Source organism: Aegilops tauschii, chromosome 5, assembly GCF_002575655.3.
Source record: "Aegilops tauschii subsp. strangulata cultivar AL8/78 chromosome 5, Aet v6.0, whole genome shotgun sequence".
NCBI classification, from domain to species: Eukaryota; Viridiplantae; Streptophyta; class Magnoliopsida; order Poales; family Poaceae; genus Aegilops; species Aegilops tauschii.
In genome coordinates, this window is record NC_053039.3 from 111,371,940 (window position 1) to 111,385,398 (window position 13,459).

The window sequence follows — 13,459 nt, forward strand, 5'->3', positions numbered from 1 at the left end:
GGCTTCTTATGATGTGCATTACCGAGAGGGCCCAGAGATACCTCTCTGATACTCAGAGTGACAAATCCTAATCTCGATCTATGCCAACCCAACAAACACCTTCGGAGATACCTGTAGAGCATCTTTATAATCGCCCAGTTACGTTGTGACATTTGATAGCACACAAGGCATTCCTTCGGTATTCAGGAGTTGCATAATCTCATAGTCGAAGGAATATGTATTTGACACGAAGAAAGCAATAGCAATAAAACTCAACAATCAATATGCTAAGCTAACGGATGGGTCTTGTCCATCACATCATTCTCCTAATGTTGTGATCCCGTTATCAAATGACAACTCATGTCCATGGTCAGGAAACCTTAACCATCTTTGATCAACAAGCTAGTCAAGTAGAGGCTCACTAGGGACACAATGTTTGTCTATGTATTCACACATGTATTTAGGTTTCCGATCAATACAATTCTATCATGAATAATAAACATTTATCATGAATAAGGAAATATAAAATAATAACTTTATTATTGCCTCTAGGGCATTTTCCTTCAAATACTTGTTGGGAACATCCTTTTAATCGAATGTGCCATCGCGATGTCCTGGTCAGTAATGATGTTTGTTGGTGCTAAACCATGCATCGCCTCAAGAAAGGTCCCAAATAGCCAATCAAAGCTTGTAGCCAACTCTTGCCTCACAAAACCGCACCCCACCATGAATGATTGCCCATGTCGATGAATTCCAATGAATGGTGCAAAGGGCATGTTACACATGTTAGTCATGTACGTGGTGTCAAAGGATATGCGGTCGTGGTATGCCTCTACATAAGCCCTCCTTCCTGCATCGTCAACCCAGAAAATATTCTCAACCCTGTCCTCCTCATCATACTTAATCTTGCAAAGAAATCTGGATCCTCTTTTTGCTGATCATTAAAGTAGGAAACTGTCTCAATCATATCACCTTCCCTTGTCGCATTGTTGTTCAACTCTGACTTTAGATTTGAAATATGCTTAGTACCATAAGGGACAATCGGCTCTGTCCCATAGAAATCTGACATGATGTGCATCATTCGACCTATAGGCAAAGTCATACATGCATGTTAGTCAAACATTTTTTCTGCCAAAAACTAAAGTCAGAATTGAACAAGAAGATGTGCAAAAAAGGAATTTTTGTAGAAGCATTTCATTTCTTTGTAACATAAGAGTGCAAGCAACTAATGCATCAGATGCAGGCAAATCAGTGTTTGGGTTCAAACTCAGGAGCAAGATATATAAACTAACACAAGGCAATCACTTTTTGATATGGTTTAAGCAACTATAACACAATAAACATATGCAAGTACAGGAGGAAACCAAATTTTACACAATCAAAAAATATTGCAGGCAAAAATATTGCTAGGTTTTGGGCAACTAACACACTAAAGCAAGGCAAGTACAAGAGGGAAACCAAATTTTGCTTATTGAAAAAATATTACAGGCAAAAACATGTACAAGGGTTGAGCAACTAACATAATAAACCAATGCAAGTGCAGACTGGTTTTCACAAACCTGTAGTTATATTGCAATTGTGGAGATGTGTAAGGAAGGCCCTTTCTTCTGGGGGATCCCTTAATGTGATCGCAGGTACTTGGTCAAAGATGGCTTGTCAACCAATGCATGATTGTGATCAGCAACAAAGTAAATCACCTCCCAACGACTATCCAATAATTTCACCATCATCTTGGCTTTGCATCCAGTTTGTACTATTGTATCCTGCTTCCACTTCTTACGTTTCTTCTTTAGTTTACTCTCATCACCAAGAAAGACAATTTCTTCCTCTTCATCAACATTATGTCGTTGTTCAACAATCTCATCTAGGGCAGGAATAATTTCTACTCCTCCATCATCAATTTTAGGTTTCTGAAACTTGTTGCAAACAAACTGCTGCTTTATCAACTCACTAATGGCCACAACCCCTCCTTGATGTGTTCATCTTGATTGAAAACCCAAGCTGTAAAGCATACACATTGTAGTGTTCTTTGGCGCCTTCCAAAGTGTCAAACCTCATGCCAATGTAAGGTTCCCTAGGTTGTGACCAAGCTTCATCATCATTCTCACCCCCAAGCCTATCAATGCATTTCCAACAGTCCCTCCAGTATCACCTACAATACCTGTGCCATCAAGGGTGCGCGCATCTATCTCTGTTGCTTCTGTTCCAGGGTTAGTTCTACCACCCGCGGCTCCCCAGCATTAAGGGAGTTCCCACCTGTATCCATTGTTTCTGCCACGGATTTGCCAACATTTTGCGTGACCATAGGATTAGGAGGTTCCGCAACAAACTCAACATACTCAACATCACCTGGGTGGATGTTCTGTTGTGTGCAAAATGCAGGATCTCCAATATCATTGCTGGCAGGAATTTGCAACTCATAGTTATTGTCTTTTGGCAGCTCATTTTCACCAAAACGCCTTCAGATGTTGCTGGCTGCGGGTTGGCCCTCCGTCCCTGCCATTGGGGACATGCCCGGCGATGACGAAACTCCGAGGCAGAGCAAGGGACACGGGTTGCTGCTGCTGCTCTCAGAGTTCGTGCCACCATGAGGGGAGCACATTGACGTGAATGGTCGATTTGATCGGCTGCAGCCTTGGACTTTGCAGCCGCAACACATTGTGGAGATCCAAGATGCGGCCCTCCCACCTCCCTATGCACCACCGCTCCTTCTTAGTCCTCCCACTCCTACCTTTCCCCATCCGCTCGACCAAGATTTGAAAGGAACGATGATGCGACATGGAGGCGCTGGCCCAGATTTCAAGATGCCAAAGCATGTAAATAAAAGGAACGATGAACGATCATGTCTCTTCAAATGCCGCGTCTATTTTAGAAGCTTGGCCCTTCGTTTTTTGCTGATTGCGTCTTCACCTCGTCTTCAGTTGGTCTTCCTGCTGGTATCACACGGAACCCCAAAGCCCTCGTCCTCCTTCCTTCGTCCCTCTCTTCGGCGATTGATCATCGGCGACCAGAATGTCGGACCAAAGCTTGGAAGCCGACTCGGTCCTCGCGGGAGGTGAAGCCCAGCCCGCCCTCCTCGAACCCTACGCGCGGTGCGTCCTCCACCCCCCTCCCCCCGTCCTCCCCGCTCTGCTTAAAAACCTGGTTCCCCATTCGACTGAAATTTTAGCTATGCAGGCTCGTGAGATTGGTGGCACGAGCGTTTTACGACGACTTAGGGTTCCAGGGCGAGGAACTGATCACTGGTTGCACAGGGGGGGGCCGGCCTAGCCGTTGTCCTTCTCGACGCCCTCACTCGGTGTCGGTGAGTCTTCAATTGCTTTTTACTCATAACAACATCCCCATCCTTATCCAATTAATGTGGTGAGGAGGAGCGAAGACGAGGTGGGTTGGGAGATGGTGTGGGGGTGAACCGGAGAAGGCCACAGAAAGGGGACGAAGCTATTTGTTTTGCCATTTCTAATTTGAATGGATAATGCTGTACTTTATGTCTGATGTGCAATTTTTGTTTTATTTCATCTCAGATGCCAGTGGGTTGAGGAAGAGGAGTTGGCAAAGGTGCTTAAGCTTAACAAGAGGAAGTGCTTGCAAATCCTGCATTATTTTGAAGCTGAGAGATTCCTGAAAAGAAAGATACCAAAGGTTGTGGTTTCGTTTTTTGAGTAATTACTTCGTTTAATGTTGTCACATGTGCTGAACTTTTGAGTTTTGACTCCCCTGCTGTACTACCATGGAGTGGAGTTGAGGTTTAATTTATATGGAAATCCGATTGTCTAAGTTGATGTTACAGATATGTACGGAAATCTAGCCGTCTCTGATCAGCAGCAGCAACACTGCTTTCCCTTGTGGTTGCTTTGACCTTATGTTTTTCTGTGCAGACATCCATAGGTGATCCTGGTACACCATCTGGCGCATCATCAACTGGACATGTTATTAAATCCTATTGCTGTTTGGATTACCCCCAGGTGACTATTATACATCTGATTTGAAATATACTTAATTGAATGAGAAATTAGTTGGCTGTGCTTCACCTTTATACCATCAGGCAGGATATTGGAGATGAGCCTATGTTGTGGTCTACAGAGGGAGCCAAAGGGCTCTTTAGGTGCATGATGTTTTCGTTTTGTTGCAGACCATGTATTTTGTTTTCGTTGGCAGAGTCATCTTGCATTATCCACCCCCTTCCCCTAACTAGGGGTTGCATGAGTCTTCTAGACTCCTTTTTCTTCTTAATATAATGGCGCGCAGCTCTGCTGCGTGTTCGAGACAATAATAATGTGTCTTTCTGGAACACAGATTTGTGATATCACACGCTATAAGATAAACATGATGAAGACAAAGTTGAAGAATCAATTGGCCAACAAAGTTGTGGAAAGCTACATATGCTGTGGCTGTAAAAGAAGGTGTAATTTTACTCAGATTCTCGCTAGGTAATGATTAAGATATTTAACCGTCAACACCTATTGATTTGCAGATATTCAGTATTTGATGCAATGCAGCTGGGGTCTTTTGAGTGTGAGAGCTGTTCCAGAGAGTTAGTGAGGGAAGGTGACGAGGAATCAAATGATGCATCACGCGATGGAAGAAAGAGAAGGAAAACTAATTTGTCAAACAAACTCCAAAGGATTCAGGTTTTCATTATATCTGTTTGGATTTACTTCAAGTGATATTTTTTGTATATTTTATGTATTATTACACATGTGCGCTACTTTCAAAGCAAAATGATGCATTTGAACATCTAAAAATGCAGGAGCAGCTGGAACCCTTGGCATCTCTACTTGATATGATCGAGAAGTTGCCTGTGTTGGAATTTTTGTATCTTTACGATGATGATTTGCCAAGGAGCAGTGGACATGATGCAGTCAAGGTCCTTGGGGAGAAGATGGTATATTTGTGGTGCTTTGGTCTTTGATTCATTTGCTGTGGTTTTCTTTACAAGACAAGTTTCATGCTTTCACTTCTAAATCTTTAGTTGGATAGTCTGCTACGTGACCCCCAGAGTTCACGTGGTTTAGGTGTATTATATCCTCTTCTATCTTATCCCAAATCTTAATGCAGTCATATGGTTTTGACTATCAGGGGTGTACTTGTGTATTATATATGTGCAAATATTAATTTATAGCATATAAGTAAGTAAACTACCGGTTACTGCCATTCGAATATCGCCCATATTGACATGTCAGTGCAATATGACATGATTTATCGTTCAGGTAGACAATTTCTTGCCTGCCCTGTCTAGACTTCCACTTATGACCTAGGCGAGGCCTTTGGCTATTGCCTAAGCGCCTTCTAGGCGCTGCCTTTTCCAACAAAGTGCAACATATATGATGCATGGCATCGATCATTAATTTCTTATGATTTACTTACTGTCTAATATTTGATGTCTTCTTAAGACCAGCTTAAGTGAGTGTGTCTAATTGGTTTGTGTGTGCTTATTTTTAATAGAAATCTAAGAATACTGAGTTGATAATAATAAAATTATTAATCTATACTAAGTAGAGACAATTACGTGCATATACACTTTGAGGAAATAACAATGATGTCGACACAAAGTTAAGAACCCACCACATTATTTAAATTCACGTCTGTTCTGCTTTTCTCTTGAACTACGATCCATAATCTATATAGCAGGAACGTAAAATGGATAATAGATGCCTGTCTTTTGACTTTTCATGTTAATCTGCAGAGCCAAGCCTGATTGAGTTTATCTATTTTGTATTATCTTTCTTTGACTATCAGTAGTTTAGTAGTATACACGACAAACGCACACACACATACACATGAACACTCAGCCCCATATAACTTGTATATCATATGCATACACTGTTTTTTTACCTTGTTTTAACTAAATTTCTTGACTAAGTCAACTACATATGTTTAGGTTGAAGCATCACCAGCTTTGAATAGAATGGCAGATCCTGAAAAACATATTAATCTTACCGAGTCAAAGATCTTGCCTGACTGGATGATAAGAGAAGGCATGTTACAAAAGGATACTCATACTGGTGATGACTCAGCGCTCAACGAAAGTACCCAGGTCGGTTGAGAAAATATTGCAATTTCAACATTGGATATTGTAAGAACCATATAGTATTGATTCACCAGTAGTTCATCTTCTGTTTAATGGTGTAGGACGCATATGCTAAGGCATATAGACAGGCACTTTACGAGGCTTATTCAAGAGACACTCCAGCAGCAGCGAGAAGGGAAAATGTATAGCTGTGGATGCCAGGACAAGGTATTGTGCTTTTCTTACTACAACTTTATATCCATGGAGTGAACTAATCATTTCTGTATAGTTTCCTATATTTTCCTTTAGAAAGAGGCTTCTTGTTTACTCAACATGGTTTCCTGATTTAGATTTTAGGGTTTCTGGATGGACTGATCCCTTGGGAGCCCCACACCCTTATACTATATGTAAAGCTCAAACTGGACTTGCATTTGTACCTATGCATTGGCCTCCAACCCATTACTGTAAATTCCATTAGGACTGCACTACCACTATTGCTAGACACCGATACTAATCGAGCACTCCTCAAGATGGATATCAGTTAGCAACCATGGCCATCTGAATAAAGTTACTAGCTAAGTACCTGTGTGTTGCTGCTGAACAATAAACATATGTAGAGACACTGATTATACAATTGTTTAATTTCCGCGGACTTGGTTTTAGACTCTGTCGGCACAATCACCAGGGTCTTTGTCCTGCTACCCCTCTCTAGCTACCACTCGCATACGACAAGCTTTCTTTCTCCTGTTTGTGCATCTTTTTCACCGCATTCCTCCGGCCACAACAATACAATGTGTCGTGTGGATTGGCTACGTTGTCCAGCTTTAACCCAGTTTCCACTCTTTTTCGGGAAAACGCAAAGGCCCTTTGCATTTCTTTTCATTGAAAAGGTAAGAAGTCAGTTACAAACGTCCTATGACGAACGGTCAAATGATCGAGTTACAGTACAACCAGTGCACATCATGAAGTTGGCAGCACCACTCTGCGCCCAGCAGCTCCGGCCTTTGCCCAGAAGCAGGCTTCCTCCTTGATCCGATCAACTAGCATATCAATGAATGGCCTCGCGTTGTCGAAGACGCAGCTGTTCCTATGCTTCCAGACCATCCAAGGCACATGGAGTGCGACAGATTGCAGGGCCTTGCGTTGCATCGGCGGCGTATCTCCCTTGGCGTGCAGCCACCAGTCCTTGAGGGTGGCTCCTGATTAGGTAACGGCACCGGGATGCGAAGCCAAGCCAGGGCCTCGTGACAGGCCTGCCGTGTAAAGGGGCAGTCCAGCAACAGGTGCCGGATCGTTTCCGGTGCTTGATCACAAAGGAGGCATCGCGGATGATGTTGCAGTCCGTGTCAAGCCAGTCGATCAGCGGTCCTGGTTGGCCAGCCAATGGAAAATTTTGACCCGAGGTGGCGCCCAACTCCTCCAGATCAGCTTCCAGGAGTAGCACTGCGTAGATCTATGGAAGGTGGCCGCTAGCAGGATTGCGCAGAATAAGTGCCACTCGCACACCAATTCCAGATCAGCTGGTCGGGGGCATCAGTAAGCGTGGTGCGCTGCACGATTTGCCATAGCTGCAGGTACTGTCCTATCTCGTGGATGCCAAGGACGCCATGTATGTCACGTGCCCAGGTGTTGCCATTGAGCCCATCCGCCATCGTTCTGACCTTGCGCCGGTGCTTAGTGATGCAGCTGTAGAGCATGGGCATGAGCTCGCCGACTGACTGCCCATTAAGCCAGCGGTCCTCCCAAAATAGGGCGTTCAATCCATTCCCGATGGTCATGTATGTAGATGCGGAGAACAGCGTGCGCTCATTGTTGGAGAACTGGAGGTCCAGCCCCTGCCATGCGCGCTCTGGGTCCGTGCGAGAGAACCAGAGCCAACGCAGCCGAAGCACAAGCCTGGCGCGCACCAGGTCACGGACACCCAGGCCGCCGAGCTTGAGAGGGCGGCAGACATGGCGCCAGTTTGACATGACAAGGATGGCGCAGAAGACGGACTTGACAAGGGCCAGCCGCCCAGTTTTGTTCATCAGCCATGCTTTCCGGATGGGTAAGCGGCCGGCGACCGTGTCGGCGAGGGGCTGCAGCTGCGCAGAGGAGGGGCGACGCGTCGTCCAGGGGATGCCGAGGTAGGTGATCAGGAGCTCCACAACCGGGCATCTCAAACTGGTAATCACCAGTAGTTCACCTCCCATGCAGAACCGTGGCCGAGCTCTTGGCATAGTTCACCTGGAGGCCAGACGCCCTGCCAAACAAGGCCAGAATTTCTCTGACTGCGGTCACATCGCTCTCCGTGGCATGACAGAAGAGCATGACGTTGTCGGCGTAAAGCGATATCGCCGGGATCGGCCTCCGGGGATGGAGTTTTTGTAGGATGCCATTGTCGTGGGCACGCCTCATCAGCTGGCTGAGAGTGTCGACCGCGAGCACGAACAGCTGCGGGGACAATGGGTTGCCCTGGCGAAGTCCTCCCTGGTGCCAAATAGGTGGGCCTGGTATGCCATTCAACAGGACGCGTGTGCTGGCAGAGCACAGGAGAATGGCGATCCACTCCAAGAAGCGATTCCCGAAACCATATTGGCGCAGGACCTTAAAGAGGAATGGCCAAGATATGGAATCGAAAGTGTGCGTGAGATCAAGCTTGAGCATAACTCTGGGGCCCCAAGTTGGTGCAGCAGTTTGAGCAATTGCCTAGCGAGGACGTAGTTGTCATGGGGGCTCCGTCCGGTGATGAACGCGTTTTTATTGCGGTTGACGAGGCGATCAAGCTTTGGGGCTAGCCGAAGCGATAGGACTTTGGCGAATACCTTGGCCAAGAGATGAATGAGGCATATCGGGCGGTAGTTGCGCAGTTCTTGGGCATCAGCATGCTTCGGCAGCAGAGTGTGAAGGGCCTGGTTCAGCTTGTGAAAGCCCGGCCAGCTGCTGGAACACATCCAAGAAATCTTGCTTGACGATGCACCAGCATGCTTGCAGGAATTCTGCGGTAAATCCGCCGGGCTCGGCGCCTTGCGCACAGGGAGGCGCTTCATGGCATCCCAGATCTCCTCCGGGCTGAAGGGGGCGTCAAGGTCGGCAAGATCGCACCCATTGATAAGCTGCGACAAGTCCATCGCGTGGTCGCGCTCCACGGCAGTGCCAAGCAGTGCATCATAGTGCAAAAACACCGCCTACGCCATCTCGTTGTGCTTGGTGAGCAACATGCCATTCGTGGTGAGGCTGAAGAAACCGTTTTTCTGCTGGAGGAAGGAGCATTGCCGGTGGAAAAAGGCGGTGTTGGCGTCGCCGTCTTTGAGATTGACGTCTTTGAGATTGACGATGCGGGTGTGTTGTAGGATCAGCATAGTCCGGCCCTCCTGCTCAGTATATATACTTATCACACAAAATCATTGCACCACACCACATTGTCAATCCAAATGACCCTGCATGGCAGCTCATTGTATGGCTCACCCTCAAAGGGAACACTTAAACACCACCACGACGAAGAACAGACAAAAACCCTCGCCATGAAGTGAAGAACCAAATGAAAATTCAGAATCCAAAATAAGCATGTAGAGTCGCAGATACTAAGATAGACATCCCTAGCATGTTGACGAGTAATAGAATCCAAAATTAAGCATGTGCAGTCTTGATACAGCTTGCCATGGGGGCAAGATAAAATATTTTCTCAACCATGGGTCTCCAGCAGACTACCCCAAACTCCATTAGGATTCTATTACCACTATTATTCGACACTGCTACTACTTGAACACCTGATTAGCCAAGGCATGGTTTGTTTTTGCAGCTACCTAAGTAAAAACCTAGCTTTCCTGCCAGTTATTCTACTGGGCAATGCCCTTGCATCCTTAGCCCTGAAATACTCCCTCTTTAACTTTTTATAAGACGTTTTTAGAGTCCATGACAGTGTGAAAACACGTCTTATATTAAGTGTTACAGAGGTTATATATCTCATCTTTTTTTTTTCTTTTTCGCTTGACTGAACTTCATTTTGTTTTCTTTTATTCACATTTGATGCTTAGTGAAACATATACGCACTACATATCTGTTCACTTAGGTGACTATAAGAAAAGGCTATTGAACAACGTATATAGAAGCAAAAGATTTGTTTGCGTAATATTTTCTGTATAAATAACTGAAATGGCTGTATGTATATTTTTGTGAATTTTTTGAGGTGCACCTGTATACGCAAAAAAGGGTGCATATGGACCTAGGTTACAACTCAGATTCCTTTTTCTAAAATTTGCTCTTCAGATTGCTACAATTTATCAATGATGAAGCTTTGATCCATTCCAGATCCAGTATCATATGTGCCTTGTGTTCTTGTACATACTTTGTTTTCTTGTTCAAGGTATTGCTTTGTTTGTGGAGACAGTTTCCTCTTACTTTGATCATGCTTGTTTGATTATTCAATTGTTCGAGTCTGATTTTGTGTTGATTGTCAGTTCCTTATTAAGGTTTACTTCTTTCAATTTAGAGAGGCATCACATTGATGAATGCTACACTAGTATATGTGCTATGCTAATTTCATAGTTGTTATCTACGAACTTGCAGGGGCTGGATGGGGATGCGAAAATTTGTAGGAGTGGACGAGCTCGCGTGCGCACGGAATCATTGTCCACTAGTTCGCTTAGGTATCCTGGTCGAGCTAGGTATTATAGACAGTATAGTAAAGTATCCGACCGACCTACAGAACAGCTATGCGGGTCCACATCTCAACTAGACGGCTGTTTGGGAGTCCACGGCCACGGAATCCTGTACAGGCTTGTAGCGATGGACCGGCTTGGCAGGCTAAACGGCCGCGGAAGTAAACGTTTGCGGGACGTCAGCATTTAAGGGCCTGTTCGGTTTGGATGTGAAGGAATCATAGGAATGTAACCAGGCGAAGGAATAGCACATGAGTGAGATGTCAAAACGGAGGAATGAAAAGTACGGGAAAGATTTGGGATATGAAACGTTCGGACTGTGGGAAAACTAAGCAAAGGAAATAGATAGAGGCGTGTGATAGATTACAAAACTGGGACCCATCAGTGCAAATAAACTAGAGACTTTATCCCATGCATGCATGCGGCAGATGTGGGTCCAAAGATAAAGTCTACAGAGGCAAGACCATGGTCTGAGCTCATGTTTCCTGCGTTTCGCCTCGGACTTCCGCCCAAAAAAAGAGCTTGCCGTGGATGTTTTCTTTTTGCGAATCCAAAATGACCCCATCTTCTTTCCTGACCGACATCTAGTCGCTTTCCAAACCAGGGAATACACAATCATTTATTCAGATATAAACAATTCCCGCATACATGTAGTTCAGGTAGACACAACAGTTGCCCTTAGGGTAAGCGCTACATATGCCATTTGCCTTCGGATGTAAGAAATCAAATCCTGCAGAAAGTACACAAGTCACACACGACTTTGGAGGCCCTACACCCAAATCAGGATCCTTGTGTAAAGTGTAATGGTACTTGACTTACAACAGCTGGAGGGGTCCTGAGCATTACACCATCGAAATCTTGCATGTAATGGATCACGTAGAACCCACTGTCAGAACTGGAATTTTCTTGTTTGTGTGCTTGGTCAGTATTTCAGAGGCGGCATCACAGCATGGAAACGACGCTAGCATGCACATTAACATACCTGCTGCAGTTTTGTAGCCATCCTGGAGTTGTATCGAAAGAGCATGGGTATGGAGTGAAATGCCGGTCCGGGAAGAATTCACTGCGACACTGCACTAGGCTGTGCAGAAAAAACCTGCTGGTCTTTTCATGCTTTTATTCATTGCACTTATCCGCAACGTTGCCTCCATTGGGTCCATGATATAGTGTTTTCGCACTGATGTTGATCTCGTACAGGCACCAACCTTCTCCCACGATCAGCGGACGTAAAACATGAGGATCAGTGCAAGTTGCGCACATACTGGGTTGCAGACAGCAGGTAAAAAATGTCGAATGCTTGCTAGAAAGTGGTATGTGTATTTACCTTTTTGCACTGATGTAGGTTATATGAGAGTTTACACATCCAGATTATCCTGCTCCAGTTTGGTTTTTTTTTTTTGAAAACGAAGCAAAAGACTTGCCATTTTCATTGATTAACAAGAAGATAATTGCCCGATTAATTGACGGAAAACCGGGCTAAAACCGATACATCACAACCCACATGACATGAGCACCACCGGCCAACCTGATCACCGACATGGAACAAGACACGACGGCACATGCCAACGGTTGGCCACACGCGCAAGCAACCGACAGCTCCGACTTTGACGACGAGCAACACAAGGGAAATATGCAGGGCTTGCGCCGACCATGCCCACCTCAAACGGCCACCGAGTGTCTGTCATCATCGTCACCACTGGACATGCTCCAAAGCAGCTCCGACTTCAAAGCAACCCAGCAACCACGGAAGAGCACCTCGGACACGCCGGGAAGAACCGACTACCGAAGACCACGCCGCGACCCAAGCTCCTCTCAACGCCAACATTGTTGCCAAACAGAAACTAACGCCCCGCCTCAGCCTCAGCAAACCACGCAGCGAAGATACCGCCATCGACGGCGAAGATGCCATCATTCTCCAGACTCTCAGTCGTAGCGGCTCCGAGACGATGCCCCCAAGGAGGAGAAAGACGCGAAGACGCCTCCATCGCCTGATCCAGCGGATCTGAGGTTTCCCTCCGAAGCCCAAGCCGTGGGGAGAAGGTGGAGCACCTCCACGACGACGCTTCAAAGAAAGACCACGGCACTCGCGGGCGCCGCTGTCGCCGGCTTCGGTGAAGACCGGAGCAAGGATTTCTCCCGGAGATGTGCCGACCACCTGCCACCACCGACCGCCGCCCACGAACCACCACCCCTGCCGAGGCCGACTCCAATCTAGCCACGAGACCCCTCGATCCGCCGCGTCCAGAAGCGCTCCGCCCCCTGGCCGAAGCCGCCACCACCGAACCCGGGGCCGCCGCCCCGGCAACCACAGCCCACCACCGCTGACGACATCACCACCAAAGGAGCCTGACCAGGCCCATCGGTCCGGAGCCCACATCACCAGATCCAGAGGCAAGGGAGGGCCTGACCAGATCGGAGACCTCGCTCCGGGCCTCGCTGCGAGATGGCCGGCAGACAGAGAAGCTGACGGGAAGTCGCAGCCTCGCGCGACGCACGGTCCTCCACCGTCAGATGTGGCCGGGGTCACATCGAAGGATGGGGAGGGGGGCGCCGCGGTCGCTAGGCCCCAACCACACCCCAAGGCACAGTTACGCCAACGCCGCGCAGCAGCCGCGCACCGCACCACCAGCTCGAGCCACCGCTAGGGGAAGCCGCCGTCGCAGTGGCTCCAGATCCGCCACCGCCTCCTGCCGCCTTCGAACGAGAGGAAGAGGAAGGGGAAGACCCCGCCGCCGCTGTCCGCCGCCCGGGCTTAGCCCGGCAGCCTCCTCCGGCGACGGCGAGGGGAGGGAGGGGGGCGAGGGGGGCGGCCCGGCGGCACGGACGAGGG

General features: G+C 47.1%; 1 long non-coding RNA gene across 3 annotated transcripts; it reads left to right on the forward strand.

Annotated features, from left to right (window-relative positions):
* The first annotated feature begins 2,812 nt into the window (after window positions 1-2,812).
* LOC109752529 (uncharacterized) lies at window positions 2,813-12,009 on the forward strand. 3 transcript variants are annotated; one of them, XR_012184239.1, is made up of 11 exons: window positions 2,813-3,071; window positions 3,157-3,283; window positions 3,504-3,621; window positions 3,858-3,944; window positions 4,025-4,084; window positions 4,276-4,382; window positions 4,454-4,610; window positions 4,730-4,864; window positions 5,861-6,016; window positions 6,112-6,217; window positions 10,538-10,933. It is a non-coding gene; the product is annotated as an uncharacterized lncRNA (long non-coding RNA). The 3 variants fall into 3 exon arrangements; XR_012184240.1 differs by lacking the exons at window positions 4,025-4,084; window positions 10,538-10,933 and adding an exon at window positions 11,827-12,009; XR_006663711.2 differs by lacking the exon at window positions 4,025-4,084.
* Window positions 12,010-13,459: the final 1,450 nt, after the last annotated feature.